The sequence below is a fragment of the Calliphora vicina genome, chromosome 5 (assembly GCF_958450345.1).
Source record: "Calliphora vicina chromosome 5, idCalVici1.1, whole genome shotgun sequence".
NCBI classification, from domain to species: Eukaryota; Metazoa; Arthropoda; class Insecta; order Diptera; family Calliphoridae; genus Calliphora; species Calliphora vicina.
Genome location: NC_088784.1, coordinates 109,305,326 through 109,330,601, shown reverse-complemented (window position 1 = coordinate 109,330,601; position 25,276 = coordinate 109,305,326). Strand labels below are relative to the sequence as shown.

At 28.5% G+C, this 25,276-nt stretch overlaps 1 protein-coding gene across 4 annotated transcripts in view; it reads left to right on the top strand.

Annotated features, from left to right (window-relative positions):
* The first annotated feature begins 277 nt into the window (after positions 1–277).
* Positions 278–25,276, top strand: part of kcc (solute carrier family 12 member kcc) — a 73,268-nt gene continuing 48,269 nt past the window's right edge. The window contains exon 1 of one of the 4 annotated variants that reach the window (XM_065511929.1): positions 278–418. The gene's annotated coding sequence lies outside the window, so the exon portion shown is untranslated. Of the gene's footprint in view, positions 419–5,388; positions 5,691–25,276 lie in introns of those variants that run through there. The other 3 variants (XM_065511933.1, XM_065511928.1, XM_065511930.1) reach the window with 3 other exon arrangements.

Below are 25,276 nucleotides of genomic sequence, written 5' to 3'. Positions count from 1 at the left end.
TTTTTGCCGGTTGATTGAGAACGCAAGAAAATTCATAAAATAAATAGCAAATGTTAAAGAAATTTAAGTGAATTTGAGGCTGTATGTGCATAAATATTTCAAATTTGTTAATTAATTTAATTTATTAATAGAAAATACCATATAACAGTTTATTAACAAAAGCTGAAATTTTAATTAATTTATGTCGTTTGTGTCAAAGTGATAACTAGACAAATTAAAGAGAAATGGGTTAAATTTTGTACAAAAAAAATTCTAACGAAATTATAGTGAGCAAAGATAATTTGAAAGTACATAATCTAATTAATATAAAAACTCAAACAAAAGGATCTGCATAAAGCTGTGAATAAAGTTGTTCATATCTAGTTAACAATACGTTTTGTTAACAAACCAACAGACAGACAAACTGCAACATTATCAGGTAAATATATAATATACTTAGTAGTACATAAGTATATACATACATACATTATTATTAGAGAGATGTCCGCAAAAAGTGAGTACACTGTATAAACATTCTTACTTACATACATATGTCATCGTACTTGACATATGGGCAATTCCATATCATCGAACTTGACATTTGTATGTAAGCTATGGAGTGTAATAGATTTTGCAGAAATAAGAGTATTTTGGTATTTATGTTCCATTTAGAAGGTACTTTATTTAAAAAAAAAAATAATTCGAACTTTCGAAACGTTGTTGTCCAAAATATAGAGCGAAATAAGGGTACAACGTACGTGACATAAAACGGAAGTAATTTTTAGGTACATGTAAAAATATAATAAAATTGCGAAAAAAAAAATTTTAAGGTTTTTGGTTTTTTTAGTCGTGGTTGTCATGGAATTGCCCATATGTAGGTATAAATAAAATTATTTTGTAATATCCACTACAAGCTAAATTACATACTATGTATACAAATCAGTGGTTACCAATAACATGTCATAGGATCTGAGGCACAGCAAAAAACTTTTGCCATTTATAATGAATAATTTGATCAGCGAAATAATTCGGTTATCACAACTAAAACTATTTTCTCAGTGTGACAAAAACCAAAAAAAAAAAAAAATTATTTATAATAGGAAAATTATCATTTCAAATAGTAGGTCTAGAATTATTGAGCTTGTTTACATAAAAACTTCTAAGGATATTCATATATGGAATAAAATAATGACAATAATAATGGTTTAAATTTGTTTATATACTTTCTAATTTATAAAAAAGTTCTCTTTGGAACTATTATTTAAACATTTTACGTGTTTTTGGCTTAATTTAATATTAACAAAATCTTTTTAAGGTCCTATACTCGTATCCACCCAGTTGGAATACACAGTAAGCTATAAAGTGTCAACACCAAGAGAAAAACAAGTAAGAAAGTATGGTCGGTCAAGCCCGACCATATAATACCCTACACTAAGTAAAAGAGCAAAAACATTTTTCTTTTAAAATTTCAATAATTTATATTCGTGAGTGATTTTCGGAAGTGGGCCTTATATGGATGCTATGACCAATTATGGACCGATCACCATGAAATTTGGTCGTGTTGGGATTTATGTCTATATGAAAGTTAACTATGTTGAATTTTGTGTGGATACCAGCATTTTTAAGCGATTTATGCACGTTAAAGTGATTTTCGGATGCGGTTATATATGGGAGCTATGATTAATTATGGACCGATCATCATAAAATTAGGTGACATGATTCTCATATATATAAAACTTATTTGGAGCGAAATTTGTGTAGATACCTATATGATTTAACCATTTATGACGGATAAAGTTCAATTTCGGGAGGACATTTGTATGGGGGCTAGGTGAAATAATGGACCGATTTCAGCCTGTTTCAATTAACTTGGTCCTTGGGCCGAAAAAATAATATGTACCAAATTTGATCGAAATACCTTCAAAATTGCGACCTGTACTCTGCGCATAAGGTTTACATGGACAGCCAGCCAGACGGACGGACATCGTATAATCGACTCAGAAAGTGATTCTGATACCCTAAACCCCACTATGGTGGTTTAGGGTATAAATATTGTTGTTCATGTTTAACATAACCTATTCAACATTTTTATGATTTCGTTAACATTAATATGTTTAAGTTTACCTTTAACATGATTGTAGCAATCATATATATGATTGTAGTAAATAAATATATGTTTATGGTAATCATGTTCATGATGAATCGGTATATCATAATATGTCCCTGAGAAGAACAAGAACATCACAATATAGTGAAGTTCAATATTACATCATATCAAGTAAGAGAGCTATATTCGGCTATGCCGAATCTGATATACCCTTCACTAAATTATACTTTAAAAGAAAAATTTTAAATATTTTTATTTAAACAAAATGAAAAAAAAAATAGTTTTCAAAATTTAACAAAAAAAAAAAGTTTTTTTTGTTAACTTATAATATAAAAACAATTTTATAGCAAACTAAATTTTTTAAATTTCTTTTTTATTTATTTGTGAAAAAAATTTTATGAAAAAAGAATGGTTTGGTAAAAAAAATTCGGGTTAGAAAATATTTTTCCCGATTTTGACCCACTGTAGGTCCGAGCCTTATATTCGCTGTTGCAAAGGTCTTTGGAATATCTATCGTTATATATCCATATTATCTATATTATTGACTTTATAATCCAGATATAGGTCAAAAATAGAGGTTGTCCTGGTTTTTTCCTTATATCTCAGCCATTTGTGGCCCGATTTTCTCGATTTAAAATAGCAACCGAACCGGGTCTATAGCGGATATATTGATTTATGAATCACGTATGTAAGTTATTTGAAGACTAAGGAAAGTTGATTTCAACATACAGACGGTCAGACGACTCCGCTATCTATAGCGATCCAGAATGTATTTGCTATATACTTTATGGGTTCGCAAATGAAAAATGTAGAAATTACAAACGGAATGACAGATTTATATACTTATACCACTCATGGTGAGGGGTATACAAATGGTTGCTACAAATACATACATAATTACTACAATTATATATATGATTGCTACAATCATGTGAATGATAATTTAAACATATTATGGTTACTGCAATCATATACATAATTACAATGACCATAATATTCTCAATAAATTTGTAAAAATGTTGAAATAATTATGGTAAACATGACCAACTATATTTATTCCCTGTGTGCATGTTTTATCGCTCGAAGTTCAAAAAGAATTTTGATTATAACTTCCGTTGCTATTTAAAATCGACAAAATCGGCCCACAAATGGCTTATATAAGGAAAAAACCGGCACAAACTCGATTTTTGTCCAATTTTTGATCTATATATCTGGATTACTAAGTCATTAATATAGACAATATGGATATCTAATGATAGATATTTCGAATTCCATTGCAACGATTATAGTAAGATGGAGCTACAATGGGTCAAAATCGGGGAAAATATTTTTTTTAATTTTTTTTTCCATCAACAAATTTTTTTTTGTCACAAATTATTTTTCACCAAAAAAGATTTTTTAAAATTAAAAAAAAATTTTGCAAAAAACTTTTTTAAAAAAAATTAAAAAACAATTTAAAAAAAATTAATTTTGTTTAAATAAAAATATTTTTAAGTATAATTTGGTGAAGGGTATATAAGATTCGGCACAGCCGAATATAGCTCTCTTACTTGCTGTATTAAAATTATTAAAAGTAATCGCATAAAATCTTAAAATAAATTTTAAAAAATATTCGATTTTGTCGAATAATTCGAGACAAAAAAACCGTTTTTTTAGAATAACTCGAAACCCGTCCTTCTGTAAAAACCGGTTTAAAAAAACCGGAATATTGGAAAAAACCGGTTTTTCGAATAATTCGAAAACCGGCTTGACAACTCTAGGCACAACTATATTATGATTGTGTCCAACCATATTATGATTCCAATGCAATCATAATATGGTTATGTAAAAAAGCTGATAGCTGATATGATCATATTATGGTTGTAACTCCATCATAGTATGGTTGAGTATATTCTGATTACAGCTCAATCATAATGTCATTATTTTAACCTTCATCATGAGTGACAATTAAGGGTATATATAAGTTTGCTATTCCGTCTGTTATTTCCACATTATTAATTTCTGGGTCCCAAAGTGATTGGGAGTAGTAAATAAATATATGTTTATGGTAATCATGTTTATGATGATTCATTTTATCATAATCAGATTATGATAACCATAATCTGAGAACAATATAATATGGTATAATTTTTCATCACAAAAAAATGGTTGTCACAAACATATATGTACCTAATTTCTACAATCATATACATATGTATATGACTTCTATAATCATGTGAATAGTAACTTTAACATATTGTGGTTGCCGCAATCATATATAAATAATTACAGTGACCAAATATTGTTAAAATGTTGAAATTGTTACGGTAAACATGCGTGCAGAAATCAGATTAGATGTTACAAACAAAAGGAAAAATCCGAAATACCTTTTAACTTTGGGTACAATGAATATAGAGCAACAACTACTGGACACTATAAGAATCTCAACCGTGTGAAATGTGTTTTCGCGAATGACCAAAAGACAATACTAAGACAATATATTCGGTCAAATATTTATGTATGTACGAGTACATATGTATGTATGTACTACATACATAAAATATTTATTTACATAAAATTTTTGGCGGTCAATGGATTTGAGAAAAATACGAATATTTTCGTTAGCATTTTGAGGGTCATTTGTGTGGTGTGGAGAAAAAATACTAATAAATTTAGGAAATTTTTTGGGTTATGGATTGTTTTTTTTTTTATTTATTTTGTTGTGTACAAACAAATGTCTGCTGCTGATCATTATGATGGACATCAAAGTTGATCTTTTTGTTTCTTTTATTTTTCTCCAATGATCAATTTTATCCCTCAACTGTGCTGGTTTTGTGTGTCATGTTGTTGTTGTTGTGGAGATGAGTCTGTCTGTCTGCTGCTCGGTATGTCCAAGTGTTTGAGATTGTGGTTGGTTGGTTGTCTGTAGATTTTCATCGTCATGGGTGTGAGTGAATTTCTTGTCTTTAAATTTATATTATTTGCTGTTGTTGTTGTATTTTTCGTGCTTTCATTCCGTATTTTTGTTGTAATTATTGTAGTAATAAAATATTTTATTTGGCTAACCATTTAGACCTAAATCTAAATGCTAAATAACGTCATCAATACTGATTGTATTCAATGTATACAGTAGAAAATTCATTCGTATTACTCATGCGCTTTTCAAAACATTAGTTTTCGCATAGACGTTCGTTTGAAAAGTTGCCTTTATTTATAATAAAAAAAACTAGAATAAAAAAAATTACTAAAATAAAAACACAAAGTAAAAAAATACACAAATGGAATAAAATAAAACAAAAAAAAAAAAAATACAAAATAACAAAAAAGTTATATACCTTTGTATATGTAGCTAAAAAAATACAATAAAAACAAAATAAAAAAAACTCAAGTCAATTGTATCTACAAAATACTCGTAGAATTAACACAACAGGAACAAAAAACAGTGCCGAAATTTAACAAAAAAAAAAAGTGTAAAACCTTACAAACACTTGTAAACTCGAGAGAGAAAAACCAAAACGTCCTTAAGAGGAGGAAAAGGAAGCAAATTACAATTATATTCCAAAAATAGTCAATTTGAAAATTGTTGCTCTTGGAAATTTATTTTGTTATTTGTTGGTTGTAGCAAGTAAGACTTGATTGAATATCATTTTTTTTTTTTACAAATTAAAGGTTTTTAATTTAAATCCTATTTTTCAAATAAAATTTCAGCTACTAACTATTGTTCTAACCTTATTTTAAAGTTTGAAACATCAACTATTTCAATTATAAATAGTATTTTTATAGCTATAAAATATAGTTTCTATATTCGTCTTTCTTTCTTTCTATTTTTTTTTTTTGTTTAACAATTTTCATTAATTGATATTAATCAAAAACAAAAAAATAATAAAACTGTATATAAAGAGAACATAAGGCAAACACGAAATAATTGCATAAAAAAATTCTTAAACGAAAAACTACGTACGTCCGTCTAGTGTGCGAGTATAAGTGAGCGATACAAACTGTTCACGCAAATTATGGACTGCATTTTGGGTCTATTTTGTGTTATTGGCAATTTGTCAAACAAATATGTATTTAATTCACAGCTACTTTTACAATATTTTTGAAATTCTTTTTTAAAATGGAAAAAATATATTAATTCAGCAAAAATGTACTATTTACAATGAACCTATTAAAGCTTACACATATTATAAATAATGCAAAAATGTTTTTTTTAAAAAGAGAATCTTTTTTTAAAATGAGAATCTTTACAATTTTTAAATATTCCGCAGAAATTTGTAATAATTTGTAATTGTCATCATTATTGATAAATTCACTGAAATTTATTTAATGATATTACACAAATAAAACTATAGAGCGAATGAGAATTACAGATTCATTTATAAAAATATTAAAACTTAGACAAAATACCAACAATAAACAGTGATGGGGACTATTAACAATTTCTGCATCCTTACAGATAGAATAAATATTCCTATATTCTATCCTATATATATTGTGTTAGTTGGCTAGGTTTTCCAAAAATTTTCTCAGGAATTCCCGGGATTTTTTTTAAAAATTCCCTAAAATTTTTATATGGAAAATTAAGCAATTTCTTTATAAATTTCCTTCTTAAAGTCACAGTATTATTTCTGTACTAATTAAACAGAATCGTTGTGATTTATTCCCCACCGAATGATTTGATTATATCCATAGAGATTTTCGATGCTAGCAACATCACTTTAAATAACTGAATTTGTGTCACTTCAACAAACATTTTTCAGTCACAACCAAAAAAATTCGATAATTTGACTGAATCTATTTGTCAAACAGATAAATGTTAATTTTAAACAGGAAAATTTATTATAGCTTCACAAATCATAAGTTTGTCACTTCTAAATTTTTCATTTGCGAACCCCATAAAGTATATATCGATGGCTTAATTAAAAAGGCCCTAACTCGTGTTTTTTTAAGTAGAGATTTTTTTTGGCTTATTATGATATATGATCGGACCATTTATCGAAATAAACGAAAATCTTGACTTACCAAAAACACACGAGTTAGGGCCTTTTTATATTAAGCCATCGATATACTTTTCTGTATCATTATAAATAGCGGAGACGATATAGCCATGTCTGTCTGTCCATCTGTATGTTGAAATCAACTTTCCGTAGCTCCCAAATAACTTACATGCATGATTCATACATCAATAGAACCGGTTCGGTTTTTATTTTAAATCGGCCCACAAATAGCTTAAACATAGATTTTTAAAGTTTTTTTTTAAATATATCTGGATTACTAAGTCATTAATATAGACAATATGGATATCTAAAAACCTTTGCAACGACGTATATAACGCCATAGTAAGTCGGACAATGGGTCAAATCGGGAAAAATATTTTTCTACCCGAATTTTTTTTTCACCAAAAAATTTTTTTTTTACTTTAAAATTTAAAAAGAAAATTAAAAGAGAAATTTTTAAAACATATTATGTGCCCTAAATTTTTTTCACTAATAAATTTAAAATTTTTTTTTCAAAAATTACAAAAAAAAAAAATTTTTTTTTTAAATTTGATTTAAAAATTGTATTCCCTAATTTTTGTTCACTAATAAATTTTAAAAAAAATTTGTTTAAAAAATTAAAAATATTTGAAATTTTTATTTTAAATGAAAATAAACCTATACAATTATACATACAAATTTTGGAAGTTCCCAGATAATGTATAGAACTAAAAACTGTAAAATCTGTCACAAATGCTTTCTGAATGTTAATGTGATTAAAAAATACTCTAAATCAATCCATTAATTACCGATTTATTTAACTCTAATAAATTCTTTAGTTGTGAGTTAATAAAAGTGGGCGTGGCTTTAAATTTGCAAATATTTTTGTTGGTTATATCGTATATGAGAGATATTATAAAAACCTCTAAAACATGCCATAAATTGCAATTCACAATGGGCGAACTTCGGAAACAAATTTAAAATTTTAAGTGGTATTGACTCTGCATGTAGTTAAATTCCAGATATATTAGCCGATATTTCACAAAAACTTTCCATTATTATTTAATATAATTTAACTAGTAAAAAATAATAAACATTTTAGAATTTTCCACATTTTATCACTATTTAATATAAGATCAAATCGAAAGTTTTTCAAAATGATGAAAATTTAAAGAATCTGACGTATGAATTTCATTTATTTAATTCTTCTTTCTTTTCATTTGACAGAAAAATTAAAAAATTAAATAAAATACGATCACTTAATGTTATTTTGTCTGTTAAAATTATAAATTAGGAACTGTCAGTATAATTTTAGGTTAAAAAATAAATATACATTGTGAAAATGGCTGTAAATGAAATTATATCTGTACATAGGAAGTTTGCAATCCAATATATCAGTATTTATGTATTTATTTAAAAAATTCTTTTGATTTAAAAGCTTACTTAAATTAACTTATAACATTAACTTTAACAAAAAGTCAAACAATACCTTAATACAAAAGTTTCTTATTTTATAAAAATTATGAAGAATTACGTAATGTCAAAATAGTACGTCAAAGTCGGAATTACGCAAACTTACGTAACATAACAATTAAATTAAAAAAATTATGTAACACAAAACTATTGAGAAAAATTAGTTAAAATATAAGAAAACATAATCCAAATTCATTGTTTTTTTTTAATTAAAATGTTTGATAGACAAAATTATATAATGTCAAACTATGTTGGAACGTGTCGACATTACGTAATGTTACGTAATTTTGGATAAATCTTTTAAAATATTAGAAAATTGTTGGTTTTAATTCAAATTTGTTTAATTGTTTTCCAGATTTATTTTTATAAAATAATAAAGCAATGGCGAAATTTTATGCACAATTCGCAATTATATAAATTTGCGTAACGTTACGTAACTTAAAACATTAGAAACTAAAGTATATTTTTTTAATTTTCCTCAATGTTTTAAATTTACCATTAGTAGCTTGGATTCAGTACTAATCAGATTTGCAGATATATAGTTTTTTTCTTTCTGAATTTACATTTGTGATATTATTATAAAACAATTGTTTTTAAAATCTACATATTGGATTTTTTTGATTTTGTTCTCCGTTATCTAAAAACTAACTGCTGGCAAATTGAGCACATGATGGAGTTACGTAAAATTATGTACGTAATATGAATTTTGAAAATTTTTTAAAATTGTAACAAAATTCTTATCTTAGCAAAATTTTCAAAACCACACCCCAAAATATTAATCACATAAGAAGTCATATATATGTCTCTGATCCATATACCTAAGTCCAAAAATATATCTAAAGACTCTATTATTTAGCATTAAGCAGGGTGTGGTACTGTTCTGAGAAAAGTATATAAGTAGCCCTAGTCGTAGAAGGGTTTAAATGCAAAAACTTCAATTCAGACCGCTTATTAACCGTTTTAAGTCGATATTAAAATTGTTCTCCAGAAATCCAGTTCCAAGGCCACTGTCATCGGTTAATAACTGGACGCATACAATTTACAAAATTTAATTTGTTGATATAAATCATTTACATAAATCATCATGTGATATTAACAGCAAATTAATACGGATTTGCAAAATAAAACAGAATTTTTGGTAACATTCTTTTCCACAAAGCATCTCCATTTCAATCGGTATGTTGCTGTTGTTTTCGGATCTTCCCACGTAAGATTGCATTGTCTTAGTTCTTGGAGTATCGTAAATTTCCAGGTGTTCTTGGGTCGACCACGGTTTCTTGAGCCTTGAGGATTCCACTCTAGCGCCATCCATGTAATACGGGCATCTTCGTTTGATTTGTTTCAGTATAGGTTCCTCATTGGTTAAGTTCCAGGGATCCATATTGCTGATTTTGTTGGGCCAGGATATCCTGCATATGATTCTGATGCACTTTTCACAAATTGTGAACAATTGCCACAAACATTGATTTTTCCGGGACCATTATATAACATATTAGTCAAAATTCACGAAATTATTTATTTTGGAGCTGTATACATTTAACCATGTGCATTAGCGTGTCCCAAAAAAAAAATTTTTGTTGGGGCTCAAGCATTATTTGAAAGCTTATAGGGTGAAGTATTTTTGAGATTTTTTTTTAGATTTTTCGGAAGAGGTTTAGAGGTCGCTCAAGTCGAGTTTTTGCCAAAAATCGGGTTTGTCGGCCTTTTTTTTAGTTTTCTTCATAACTTTGTCAAGACCCACGATTTTCATTACTTTTGAGGACACCGTTTAAAAGAAAAATGTCCATGCTTTCTCTGTGCAAACATTTTTAGTTTTTGCAATGAATTGGCTTACTAAGGTGCCATACATTACAATTTTTAGTAATTTTAACATAAATTTTGTAAATAAGGCTTTAAACTTTTAAAATTTTTATGAAAATGAAAAAAATTAACAATGCAGTTTGAAAGATCAATTAATTCAATTAATAGGGTAAAGTATTTTTCAGTTTTCTTCATAACTTTGTCAAGACCCACGATTTCCATTACTTTTGAGGACACAGTTTAAAAGAAAAATGTCCATGCTTTATTTTTGTATGCAAAAATTTTTAGTTTTTGTAATGAATTGGCTCATTATGGTGCCCTACATTACAATTTTTCGAAATTTTTCCATAAATTTTGTATAAAAATGAAAAAAACTAACAATGCAGTTTAAAAGATCAATTAATTCTTAATAATTTAGAGGCATTTAGGAAAAAATTTAAAAAATACTTTACCCTATAAGCTTTCAAATTATGCTTGAGCCCCAACAAAAAATTTTTTTTCCAAATCCCCTAAATAATTTACAAACATGATTGATACATGAATATATCGGGAATTCTTCCGGCACGATAGTTATTAAAAATCGATAAAATCGACCCACAAATGCCTGAGATATAAGGAAAAAACCGGGACAACCTCGATTTTTGGCCTATTTTTGATCTATATCTGGATTACTAAGTCATTAATATAGACAATATCGATATCTAATGATAGATATTTCAAAGTCCATTGCAACGGTGTATATAAGGCTATAGTAATTTGGACCTACAATGGGACAAAATCGGGAAAATATTTTTTAACCCGAATTTTTTTTTTACCAAAAAAATTTATTTGTAATATTTTTTTTTTACTAATAAATTAAAAAAAAAATTTTAAAAATTAAAAAAAAAAAATTGGAAAAACAACTTGTTTTAAAATAAATTAAAAAAATAAGAATCAGTCTTATACCTTTCATATTTGAATTAAGAAAATTCTCACACCCTTTTGAGTAAATTCAAATGTTGACTGAACCCAATTTTACCGCACACATGAACAGATGCAAATATACATACATTTCATACAAGTACAATTACATACAAATTGATATGTACTCGTGCAATTGTATGTTTGGCTCCTCACGGAACGGCCTAGGCCAGTTATAGACTCTTATCAGTTATAAAGGGAGACCTAACCTAATAGCCGTTAGTAGCATTATATGTGTGTTGTGTATTACAAAATGTACAAAATTTATAAATAAAATAAATAATAATAAAAACCATTACAAACAAACATACATAAATACATATGTCTATATGTATGTACATATATTTGTACATAGAAAAGTTAAGAATAAGTATGATAAAAAAGATATAAACAATTTGTATCGATACCATTTCCAGTATGGTGGGGTTTTTGGGTTTTCATTCAGTCGTTTATTTGCCTGACACGCTACACCACTTGTTAACGAATATTTTCAGCAAAATACCAGCTAAAACACGTACTTCTCCAAATACTAGAACATGCAATAACATACTGAATAGATAAATAGGAATACGTAGATAGATAGAAACATATCTAGATGTATGTAGGTTTATAGAACAATACCAACAATTACTTTTTGATTTTCTATGGAATTGTTAGGGCTGTTTGTTGAACAATGCGTGTCTTTTGTAAGAGGATGGCTTATTGTCTACTGCTAGACAATGTAAATTGAGGTAAAATGTTTCTTTCATTCAACCAACCAAACATTCCTTGGGGAGCAATAGAAACGTTTAAGAGTCTGGCAAAGTCATTTACTTTTTTTTTTGTGGAATAAAAAAATCAACAATTTTGCCTGAATTTAATAACAATAATAAAAATATCATTAAAAATATGTATAAGATAAAAATAATAATAATAAATGAGTAAATAATAGACAAAATACTCCTACTACATATTCTACAATTTGAAAAGGGAGTTCAGTGATCTTTTTATTTGTTTGTTTGTTTAAAATACACAAACAATCATCTGTATTCGGGAAAATCTCACAAAAACAAATTCATACAAACACAAAATGCAAAATAGCTAAAAGTAAGAAAAAGCAATCAATTTGCATTTGTTTGTTTTTGCGTAAAAGCAACAAAGCCAAACACAACAATGTATTCTCTCAATAAATCAATGAGAGCTTCTTAGACAAAAAAAAAACAGTTTTAAATATTAAAATATATTGTGGAAAATCGTTGAGGTAGTTTATAAAATGTTTTAAAATACTTTTGATTTCCAATCTTAATAGATTTTATGACACTGCCCTACAAAAAAAAAAATAAAAACATCTAAAAAGTCCGACTTTTTCACATGTGCTGATAATAATTATTATGTTTATGGTGTTGTTTTAAGTTTTTTTTTTAACAACCCAGTAGGAAAGTTCTTAACGAGGTTCTTAGTTATATTATAAAAGGTTCGTGAACTTGCTGAAAATATTAATGCGATCGAATTTTCATTTAAAAGATACAGTTTTTCTTAAAATAAATAGTCAAATATTTTGAGATTCTAGTTCTTCTAGTCACTCCAAGAAACTTTGCGTAAGAAAAAATAACTTAAAAATTAATTTCAAGCCTCCAGATTTTTCAAAATTGGTATTTTTCCAAAATATTCAAGAATCGAAGCAAAATATTTTTTTATTTTTGTATATCGTCAGAGGGCGCTTTCGTAAATTTTTTTTTATTATTTTTCGAAAATTTAGGAAATTGTTGTGAAAATTTAAATATTTAACTTTCTCATATTGAAATCCGAGGACTTAAATCTAGAATCTCAACACGAATTCATCGAGTCAAGTAAATCCTTTAAATTTTTTTTAACTTTTCTTTAATTTGTAAAATTGAAAGTACTTTTCTTATTTGATCGTTACGATAGCTCATTCAATAACGATTGCGGAAATTCGGTTCCTAGATGCTTCTAAAATCGTATGTTTAATAAACATTGTTTATGTCATATGACGTCCAAATTACATACTGTTTATTTTGAAGCTTTTATAGAGCTTTCAGAAATTGTAAATTTTAGTTAGGAACTTTGACCAGTTTTTGTTTGGGCTATCTTAGTCTATCTATATATATAAAAGAGTAACGTTACTGACTGACTGACTGACTGACTGACTGATTCATCATCGCACAGCCCAAACGGCTGAAGCTAGAATCACGAAATTTTAACTGTGGGTTCCACCCTCCCCAAAACGATCCGATAAGAAGGGATTTTTGGAAATTCGAACGTTTAGGGGGTAAAAAAGGGTAAAAACGGGTAAATTCGGTAACCTTATATCTTCAAAACTAATAAAGATACAAAAAAACTTAAAATATCATGTTACTCCATTTAAAAAATAAGCTGACAGGTGTTTCGTACTTTTTGGAAATTCGAAACTTTTAGGGGAGAAAACGGGTAAAAACTGTCTTTTGGTACTTTTTTTGCACCCTATGTATCTTTTAAACCAATAAACATAGAAACAAATTTTAAATCGTATTCTTTAATTAACAAAAAATAAAAAATATAAGTTTGGTACTTTTTGGAAATTCGAACCTTTAAGGGATAAAAATTGTGTTAATTTTTGGTACTTTTTCATAAAATATGTTTTTCTATAATTTGACATAGACATACGAATATTTTATTATGAGCTCCCACCACGTTACAGAAATTTATTTGAATGAAATTGTACCACCTCAATGGGGATAAAAAAGGTACCAAAAAGGGGATAAAATCGGGAAAATACATTATATTTGAAATTATTAAGCCAATTTTGATAATTTTTTTTAACGTTGGTTCCTGGATTCATACAAAAATTAACTAACAGGGTGTTATTTGGAACTCGAGTACCAAGGTGTATATTGGGCCAAATCCGGGTAAACAGTTTGGTACTTTTTTTAAAACATATTTATTCTTGGGCACATTAACACAGATTTTAATATTTTGATACATGCCTATAGCATAAACAATTTTGGCAAAATGGGATATTTTTAAATTTCAAACTTGAGGGGTGTTCAAGTAAGAAAAGGGAAATTGGTACTTTTCTCCTAATGGTACTTTTTTTAATATTTTAAATTATTTCACTTATCGACATTAAAGTTAGCTGATATGTATTTGAGTGAAGTTAGTGTTAGGAATAGGGGATAATATTTAGGTACCAAAATGTGTGAACTGTACTATAGGTACTTTTTTGTTCATCTAATGGTACTTTTTTGAAATTTCTATAATAATGGACTTAGAAACATGAAATTAAACATATATGGTCCTAAGTGAGTGAGAATTCTAGCGGGAGACTTTTTGGTACTTTTTCTTTATTGGAATGGTACTTTTTGTAATTTCTTCACCAATGAACCTAGAAATATGAAATAAAGCTTATATGGAACCGAGTGAGTGGAAAACCACAAGTGTGGGTTTTTTGGTACTTTTTCTATATTCTAATGGTATTTTTTTGAATTTTCTATAACTATGGACTTATAAACATGAAATTAAACATATATGGTCCTAAGTGAGTGAGAATTCTAAGGGGAGACTTTTTGGTACTTTTTCTTTATTCGAATGGTACTTTTTGTAATTTCTTCACCAATGAACCTAGAATCATGAAATAAAGCTTATATGAACCCGAGTGACTGGAAAACCACAAGTGTATACTTTTTAGTACTTTTTCTATATTATAATGGTACTTTTTTGAATTTTCTATAACAATGGACTTAGAAACACGAAATTAAACATATATGGTCCTTTGTGAGTGAGAAGTCTAGGGGGAGACTTTTTGGTACTTATTCTTTATTCAAATGGTACTTTTTGTAATTTCTTCACCAATGAACCTAGAAACATTAAATAAAGGTTATACGGACCCAAGTGGGTGAGCAACTACAAGTGGGTGCTTTTTGGTACTTTTTCTATATTCTAATGGTACTTTTTGAATTTTCTATAACATAATGGACCTAGAAATATGAAATTAAGCGTATATGGTCCTAAGTGATTGAAAATTCAAGCGGATACCTCATGGTACCGTTTGTTTAATCTAATGGTACTTTTTTTAATTTTCTATAGCAATGGACTTAAAAACATGAAATTAAGCATACATGGTCCTAAGTGAGTTAGAATTCTAGGGGAGACTTTTTGGTACTTTTTCTTTATTCGAATGGTACTTTTTGTAATTTCTACACCAATGAACCTAAAGCCATGAAATTAAGCTTATATGGACCCGAGTGAGTGAGAAACCACAAGTGGGGGATTTTTGGTACTTTTTATATATTCTAATGGTACTTTTTTGAATTTCCTATAATAATGGACCTAGAGTGTCCAAAAAATCGAAGAATTTCAAAACCGCGGTTTCGGTTTTAAAAAATTAAAAACCGATCGGTTTCGGTTTTGTGATAATTTATTAAATCTTAAGTATTATAGAAACAAAATTAGTTGATAATATAGGAAATGATATACAAATCTAAAATTCAAACTTGACGGGTTATGGTTTAGTGAATGCGAATTTAAAAGTGATAATCAATGGTACTATTTCCTTATTGCAATGGTACTTTTTGAATATTTTATATAATAAACATACAAATTTAAAATTAGGAACACATTTTGCATTTTCTATAATAATGGACCCAGAAATATGAAATTAGACATTTACAATTAGATTCACAAAGTGAGACTTGATAGTACTATTTCTTTCTTCTAATTGGGGTGGCGAAGCGCACCGGGTCAGCTAGTATATATATAAAAGAGTAATGTTATTGACTGACTGATTCATCATCGCACAGCTCAAACTACTGAAGCTAGAATCATTAAAATTTTAACTGTGGGTTCTTCCCTCCCCAAAACAATCCAGTAAGAAGGGATTTTTGGAAATTCAAACGTTTAGGGGGTAAAAACGGGTAAATTCGGTAACCTTATATGTTCAAAACTAATAAAGATACAAAAAAAATAAAATTGCATGTTACTCCATTTAAAAAATAAATTTGTATCTTTTAGGGGAGAAAACGGGTAAAAGCTGTATTTTGGTACTTTTTTGGCACCCTGTGTATCTTTTAAACCAATAAACATAGAAACAAATTTTAAATCGTATTATTTACTTATCAAAAAACAAAAAATATAAGTTTGGTACTTTTTCGAAACTCGAACCCTTAAGGGATAAAAATTGTGTTTATTTTTGGTACTTTTTCATAAAATATGTTTTTCTATAATTTGATATAGACATACGAATATTTTATTATGAGCTCCCACCAAGATACAGAAATTTATTTGAATAAAATTTTACCACCGCAATGGGGATAAAAAAGGTACCAAAAAGGACATAAAATCGGGAAAATACATTTTATTTGAAATTATCAAGATAATTTTGATTATTTTTTTAACATTGGTTCCTGGATTCATACAAAAATTAACTAACAGGGTGTTATTTGGAACTCGAGTGCCAAGGTGTACAGTTTGGTACTTTTTTTAATACAGATTTTTTATTGGCCACATTAACACAGATTTTAATCTTTTGAGACATGTCTGTAGCATAAACAATTTTGGCAGAATAGAATATTTTTAAATTTCAAACTTAAAGGAGGAAAAGGGAAATTGGTACTTTTATGAAATATGACATAAATATGCACTTGAAACAAACATATGCAAAAATATGCATTTAAGGTAAAATATGCAAAAATATGCACTAACAAATCGATGCCAAAATTCTTAAATAGTTCTGAAACGTGTAAATATCTTATCCATGTGCTCATTAGACTCACCAGAAAAAACATGCATTTGCATATTTTGGTTTCCCTGGTGATAATCAATGGTACTATTTCTTTATTGCAATGGTACTTTTTGAATATTTTGTAATAATAAACCTAAAAATTTAAAATTAGTCACACATGATTCTGAATGAATTTGAATTCACAAAAGGTGACTTTAGTGGTAATTTTCTTTTGCATTTTCTATAATAATGGACCCAGAAATATGAAATTAGACATTTACAATCAGATTCACAAAGTGAGACTTAATAGTACTATTTCTTTCTTCTAATTGAGGTGGCGAAGCGCACCGGGTAAGCTAGTAGTTAAGTAATACTTGTTTGTATAACCAAATCAATTTTATCAAACATTTATCAATTTATGAATTTATTAAGCCCATAATGATCAAGCACTTTTCTCACACTTGGAAATATGTATTGTATTATTGTTTGTTTGCTGCTCTTTTTGTGTATTTTCATTAAAATCACTATTTCTCTTAAATTTTTGATTAGATAAAAATAACGGAATTGTTATTTATCATCTGCAAATAATATTATATAACACGACCTAATTATCAAATGCAATTAATACTGGCTAAAAAAAAAAACACGTGGAAAAATAATCGCAAAAGAAATTTTAAGTAATCTCTATTACTGGATTTATATACCCTTCATCATGAGTGGCAAGGGTATATATAAGTTTGTCATTCCGTTTGTTTATTCTGGATCGTTATAGAAAGTATAAACCTTGTCATTAAATTACAGATCGCAATTTTAGATATAATTCGAAAAAATTTGCCACAAACTTTTCTATTGCCCCTAGGACGAATTTGATTAGAATCTATCTATTATTTCTACTAGCACCCATACAACTGTCCTATCTGAAAATTGTTATATACATAGATATTCAAACAAAATTCCGCACAATTAAGTTTTATATAAGCTAAACTTGTACTACCAAATTTAGTAACGTTCGCTTTACCATAGCTTCCATATAAGGCCCACTTCCTAAAATCAATTCAACGCAAATAAGTCTCATATTTAAAAAAGGCTTGTAACTAAATTTCATAACGATCGGTCAATAACACAGTGTAACAGTGCAAAAAACACACGACAATGACAGTATAGATTCGACTCTACTACCAAAGGATAGTAAAACCCTATACTCATTTTGCTGATATTGGTAACCAATTTCTAATTATGGGCCTCCAAAGATTCTAAAAATCGGTGGGCCCCCAAAAAAGGTGTCATCAGTTTTTGACCAAAAGCTAATGCAGACTTGTTAATATCGCTTAACTATATTTGGCAATAATATAGCTAAGAGTCCACCAAACAAATTTTGTTTTCATTGTTTGCCAAAAAATGGATTTTCGAGTTGGGTTTTTTGAAAAAAATATAGGAAGAAAGTTTTTTTTTCATTTTTTTAGAATAACTTACAAACATATAATTTTTCACTAACAATATTTAGCAAAGTTGTAGCTACGGTAAAGCTGAACAATCTGAACGTGTCTAGGTACTCTAAATAGCTCACAAAGATCCCTTTAAACCAGAGATAGAAAATAACTCGTCCATATACCAAAAAAACCAAATTGTGATTTATATTTTTGTGATAAAAATAAATCACTGAAAATAACAGTTATAAAATGATTTGGTATGACCTTTATTCGTTTTTGATGTTTTTTAATGGTTTGGTGTGAGATAAACAATGAAGTAATTTAAATTGTTATTAATCTTTTGATAAATTTTATATGCATTTTTTTACGAAAAAAATAAATCACTCATCTAGATTAGTTGTGTTTGTTTCTTTTCTGTTTCTCTCAACCCGTAACCTAAAATGTTCTCTAATAAATCACTCTCTCAGTGATATATCACAAAAAATATTTTTTAAATGACTGCGAATGAGAATTTACCATTGAAATGAAAGTGAACCCGTTATTTTCGGTCTCTGCTTTAAACCTTAAAAATGTACGTTTTTTGTTTTCTAGAGAAAAATTGGAAAAATATTTTAGACTTAATTTTCTATAGAAAAAACAGTTATTCGCAACTTTTTTTTATAGAAAATAAATTTGTTTGTTTAAATAAAAACTTTTTGAATGTTTAAAATAAACAAGTCATTGGTAATACACCTTTCAACATGAAATAATATCAAAAAATTTAATTGTACATGCATTTCTCACATCAAATGCTTTCTCTCCTTAAAATAACGTTCAATTTGTAAGGAAGACGACACATTCTTAATCCTAATTTGTTTAAATTTAGCTAATTTCATTAGTATAACAACTACTGTTAATATTATTTTAAAACTCCTGGAAAAAATCCCCACCTCTAATAGATTTTAGATAAGAACCTGCTGATTTTGAAAATAAATATAAAAAGCACGTGTTCATTTTGTAATGAACTAAAAAACCAAAAAAAAAAAAACTAATTTGTATTTTTGTCTAGAAATTATCAGTGACAGTTGAACATGTTAATACCTTTAATCGTATGGTTTAAACACAAAATGCACTAAAACAAACAATGTTCATTCATAATAAAGTAAATATTAAGAAACTTGTTGTATTTTTCCTTAGACACCAAGCCAAGTAAAGCAAAATTTAACGATTTTTCAAATTAATTTTTAATCCAAAGTAAACAAATGTTTCCAACATTTGACACGTTCGAAAATAAATGATTGTTATTTGTTTTCGAACTTTATTTATTGTAGTAATGTTTGTTATTTTTTTTTTATTTTTATTTTTTGCGCATAAAAACAATTTATCAAGAAATTATATACTTGACATCGGAAGTGACATGAAATCAATGTGGTGAAACATTTATGATTGATGCTAAAAAAAGTTGGAATACATCTACATATTTATAAGAAGTTCCTTTGATTTAATTTAAAAGGTTTCCTGGGTAAACATAAAATTGTGTTCTCAAATAAAACACTCTCTTATTCAATTACTCTTAGTTTTAAACATTTTCAATTGAATGAATGAAACTCTTGGTCATAATAAAGAGTATTAAAAATGTATGCATTTCTATATGAATATGTAAATATGTGTGTGTGTATGTTAGCTTGTCTGTATCTGGTATGGTAGTGACATTAATAAATATTTTATAAATGTTCGCCATTGAAAGGGTTAACACTCGTTAGAAGTCTTAAAGAAGTCTTAGTTGCTGGCAATACAAATAACACATCACTCTTTATCGTCTATTGACTCAAGTATTAAACAGACAAACAAAATGTCGTCGTTATTCATATTCATGTTTTTATAATAATACCACAGACACTTGCACACATACTCACACATACATACATTTGGACTTGCATTGCTTCAACGTACCCCCAAAAGCACAAACAAGGGAGCCCACTCATACATAAACACACATGTCCTCAGGACATGTCCTTACACACACTCACACACACACGGACATTTACATTCATTTATGAACAACAACACTATTTTGTTAGTGTGTGTCTGAATGTGTGTATTAGTGTATTTACATATGGTGGATAAAAAGAAATTGAGGGAAAAAAGAACAAAAACTATTTAGTTGTTTGCTAGTTCTAGCTTGTAAAAAAAAGTTAGTACACGTTTGTACATTTATACACATTAGGAAGGACCCTATTTAAATGGAGTAAATACAAGTAAGAGAGCTATATTCGGCTGTGCCGAATCTTATATACCCTTCACCAAATTATACTTCAAAATACGAATTTTAAATATTTTTAGGTAAACAATATTTTTTTTGCCAAAGTTGTTTTTTTGATTTTTTGGAAAAAAAAATTTCGAATTGTTATTTTAACTTTAAAATTTTTTTTTTTAAATTTAAAAAAATATATTTTGTTTTTTTAATTTTTCGGGTTAAAAAATATTTTTCCGATTTTGACCCATTGTAGGTCCAACTTACTATGGTTGTTGCAAAGGTCTTTGAAATATCTATCATTAGATATCCATATTATCTATATTAATGACTTAGTAATCCAGATATAGGTAAAAAATCGAGGTTGTCCTGGTTTTTCCTTATATCTCAGCCTTTTGTGGACCGATTTTCTCAATTTTAAAAAGCAACCGAGCCGGAAGAATTCCGGAGATATTGATGTATGAATTGTGTATGCAAGTTATTTGGCGGCTTCGACTCCGCTATCTAAAGGAACCAGAATATATATACTTTGTGGGGTCATAAATGAAAAATGTAGAAATTACAAACGGAATGACAAACCTTCTCACGAAGGTGAAGGTTATAAAAAATTGCCACCCATTAACAGCAGCTATTACAGTTTTGTTCTTGATCTTTGAACTTGGTAAAGTAATCTGATTCTGATTCTTCTCAAATTTGCTCTACATCGAAAGACATATGAGGAAAATGAACGTCATTTTGTAACTTAACCCTCTAAACCGCAATAGTGCCTCAAGGCATGCATTACAAAACACCAATTATCTCAAAAAGTTATTATAATTTTTTTTTTTAAATTTATAATTTAGTTACAGATTTGTTAACATTTTCCTCGAAGGTTGAAATGCATTCAGACATTTAGTTTTTGTTCTGTCAGCTGTTTTGTGAGTGATGTCATAATTTTAGCACGTGAAATTTTGTGTGGTTTGATAACTTTTAGTCGTCCAATCTATTCGAAATATTTTTTTTTTTTTTTAAAGATAAGAATTCTTCTTTCAGTCATTGAATTTTTAAATGTTAAACAATTAACAATAAGCGTGTTGAGAACGCAAAAACTACTTCTGTTCTAAAGTGAAGCGTATCCCTGAGTGAGAGTTCTGCATCGATCGGCCAATGGTCGATTCAAGCGAATCAGTTGTGATCGGTAAAGGTGATGGTGTGGCCAAATTTCGGCAGCTCATAATAGATATTACCCTTTTGGTCCGACCAACTAAGAGCACCTTAGTGCCATGGCTGGTTGGCCGGGCTTCACGTACGATCTCTTACTTTTCGGATTATCGTAATGGATCCATTTTTCATCGCAAGTAATGATTGGGAACAAAAATTATTTTCTTTTATAGTGTTCAAGCAGCATTTCAGACATACACAATCGTCTTTCAAGGTCTCTCAGCTTCAATTCGTATGAATCCCGCGAAAATTGGCAAATTTGCAACACTAGTGTAGCATCTAAAATATTATAATATGATCTTACTTAAGCATCATATAATCCCTTGTTATAATACCATTGTAAATAGCAATACAACCATAATATAATTGTTGAATGATTTCATCTCAACCACAATATGTTCATATAAATACATATTAGGTAATATGAACATATTATGGTTGAGACCAATCATATTATGTTTGAGACAACCATATTATAATAAACCATAAATAATCGGTCAAAATTCAATGAAAAAATAGTTATCCGTGTGTATTATCATTTCTTTGGTCACATTTTAATGTCTCCAACATTCATCTAGCTCACAACTCTAGAATATATAATTTTAGAAATTTTTGGATTCATCCTAATGTTTACTTATACTTGTACAAAGTTAATATACATACATATATCCATATGTATGTATATGTGTGTGTATTAATGTATAAAATATGATTTGTAGTATAAAACTAAAATTAATACACATGAACATGTCAATTACATTCAACAATTCTTCTTGTTGTATTCGACATAAAAACACGTACCCTGTCGTTCATGGAACACTAGGCTTTTGACTTCTACTACTTTTATTGGCACAAAAAACACTTCTTTAAAGTACAAAATTGATCTAAATATATAACTATGGAACTCATTCCCGATACTGAGACGTTTGTTCGTAACACTTGTTACTCAAGAACTGAGTAACATTCCGCCATGAAATTTAGAATCGAATGTTTACAAATATTACTCACTCCCTCCCTCCCTATCCTTCATAACTCAGCGTACTGGTTTAGAAAAGTAACTAAATATGTGTTAATCGTTATTATAGTAAATTCGTTAATATACTTAATTGGCTACTAGTGGACACAAAGGCAACTAGTGTGTTATATAAGTAGCATTATTGCTAGTGCAAAGCTCGCGATTCCTTCTTTTAAAACTGCAGGGAACATAGGGAACATATACATATGTAAATATGAGTTCAGCCTGTAAAGTACTTTAAAATCGGCTGACACTCGTTTTTATTTCCCTGGTATATCTATCTTTCGGCCAAGCGTGCATTGGCCGAAGAAGGCCCAAAATATGTGGCCACACATGAAACCATAATATTCCATCATGACAACTCTCGGCTACATGTTGCAATACCTGTTAAAAAGTATTTAGAATGATGTGGTTAGGATGTTTTGCCTCATCCGCCTTATAGTCCAGACCTTGCCACCTCCGACTACTATTTATTTTGATCGATGCAGAACTCTGTCTCTGGGATACGCTTTACTTCAGAATACAGTATCCGATATTGGCTTGATTCGTTCTTGGACGCAAAAGATGAGCAGTTATTTTAGCTCGGAATCCATATGTTGCCAGAAAGATGGGAAAAGGTCACAGCTAACAATGGCCAATACTTTAAATAAATTTATATTGTACAAATGTTTCAAAATAAAAGCTAAAGATTTTTAAAAATTTCGCATTTTTGAGTCATACATCCAATATATTTGAAAAAGATTACTAACGGTGTACAATTTATATAAACTTCTTATATTAATCTTGAAATGTTTTTAATTCTAATGAATTACCCAAAATTATAAGGGTTTTATGAAGAAGGCTATCTCGAAAGTCATGTCCTTTCCACTAAATGTTTATTATTTGGAGATCCCCTCTGAATTTAGTATGTGTTGTTAACCATACAATGGATTAAAATTGGGGAAAGTCTTTAGAAAATGAAAGATACCTTTTTTATGGGTTAAATATTCTGTGTAAAGGATCATTTTATACATGGATACGAATATTTTTTGCCTAAAAACTACCGCCACCAACTTTTAAAATAACATCCCAGATTACTCTCGTGCAGAGTACTGCTACATCTGAACACATATTAAGTTTTGTATTTTTCTGCAAGTCTGCATTAAAAGACTATATTCAATATATTAACCTACAAACAAATAACTGAAGAGTGCGTGTGTCTGCATTTTATTAATGGAAAAAATTATTTGTTTATAACCTTCACGAAATTCAATATAAAACTATAAGACGGTTAATATTTTGTAGCATCTTGGGATGCCAACACAAAAACAAAGGAATTTTCAAAAAAAAAAAAAAACAATTGAACCAGCTTTTTTTTCAATAATTTTATTTAAGTCGCCTAAAAAATACCTTTCTTTAACTGCTGAAGCTTTTAAATTTCACTTTAAGTTTCGGAAAGTGTTAAAAATAAATACTACCTAGATAATAGCCAAAAACAAAGTTCATGAAATAAATAAATGTTTGTTGTACTCGTATATATGTATGTATGTACCTGTAAAAAGCCTGATAACACTGTGTGTAATTTTTTGAATCATGGAAATATAACCATATACGGTCATGTAATTTTTGTGTGAGCCCCCAATTATTTGGGGCCTCGTTGTAATATTTCCAAAAAAATTATAATTTTTTCAGGCTCATATCTTGCAAACAGTTTGGAATTTATTTTCTGAGGCAAAGTTGTAGCCCTTGTCATAGAGAACACAAATTGTGAACATATAAAATCAAAAAAACTTCATCTTCAAGTTCAAAATCGCAAAAAACTTAAAAAATCCGATTTTTAACCTTTTTCCCTTGTTCAGGTCCATAAGTAGCAAACCTTTCAAAATTCAAGGAAACAATCAACTACAAAAATGTACCTAAGATCTCGATAAACAACTTTCTAGAATATATGAACTTCCTAGGAATGAAGTTTACGTAGGTCAAATAAGTTAGAAAAAACTAAAGGAATTAAGTGTTTTGGGGCATAAACTATTAAATTATTATAAACTAAAGCATACTTTTAGGCAGCTTTAAAAATATTCCTAAATTTATTTAGAATTTTTTAAAGTTTTTTGCGATTTTGATCTTGAAGATAAAGTTTTTTGGATTTTATATGTTCACAATTTTTGTTCTTTATGACAGGGGCTACAACTTCGCCTCAGAGAGTTAATCCAAATTCCGAACTGTTTGCAAGATATGAGCCTGAGAAAATGATCACTTTTTTGCAAAAATGACACCGATTCCCCAAATCTTTGGGGGCCCATAAAAAAAAGTTCAAGACTTTAGGCAAAACTAGGAGACACGGGTCTTTTTTTTGGTCTTTTATCACGTAGTGGTGTCCGTATATGGTTATTTTTTGTCGTGTTGCACTGTGTAGTTAATACTGTACCAATAGATCCTTGATTAATGAT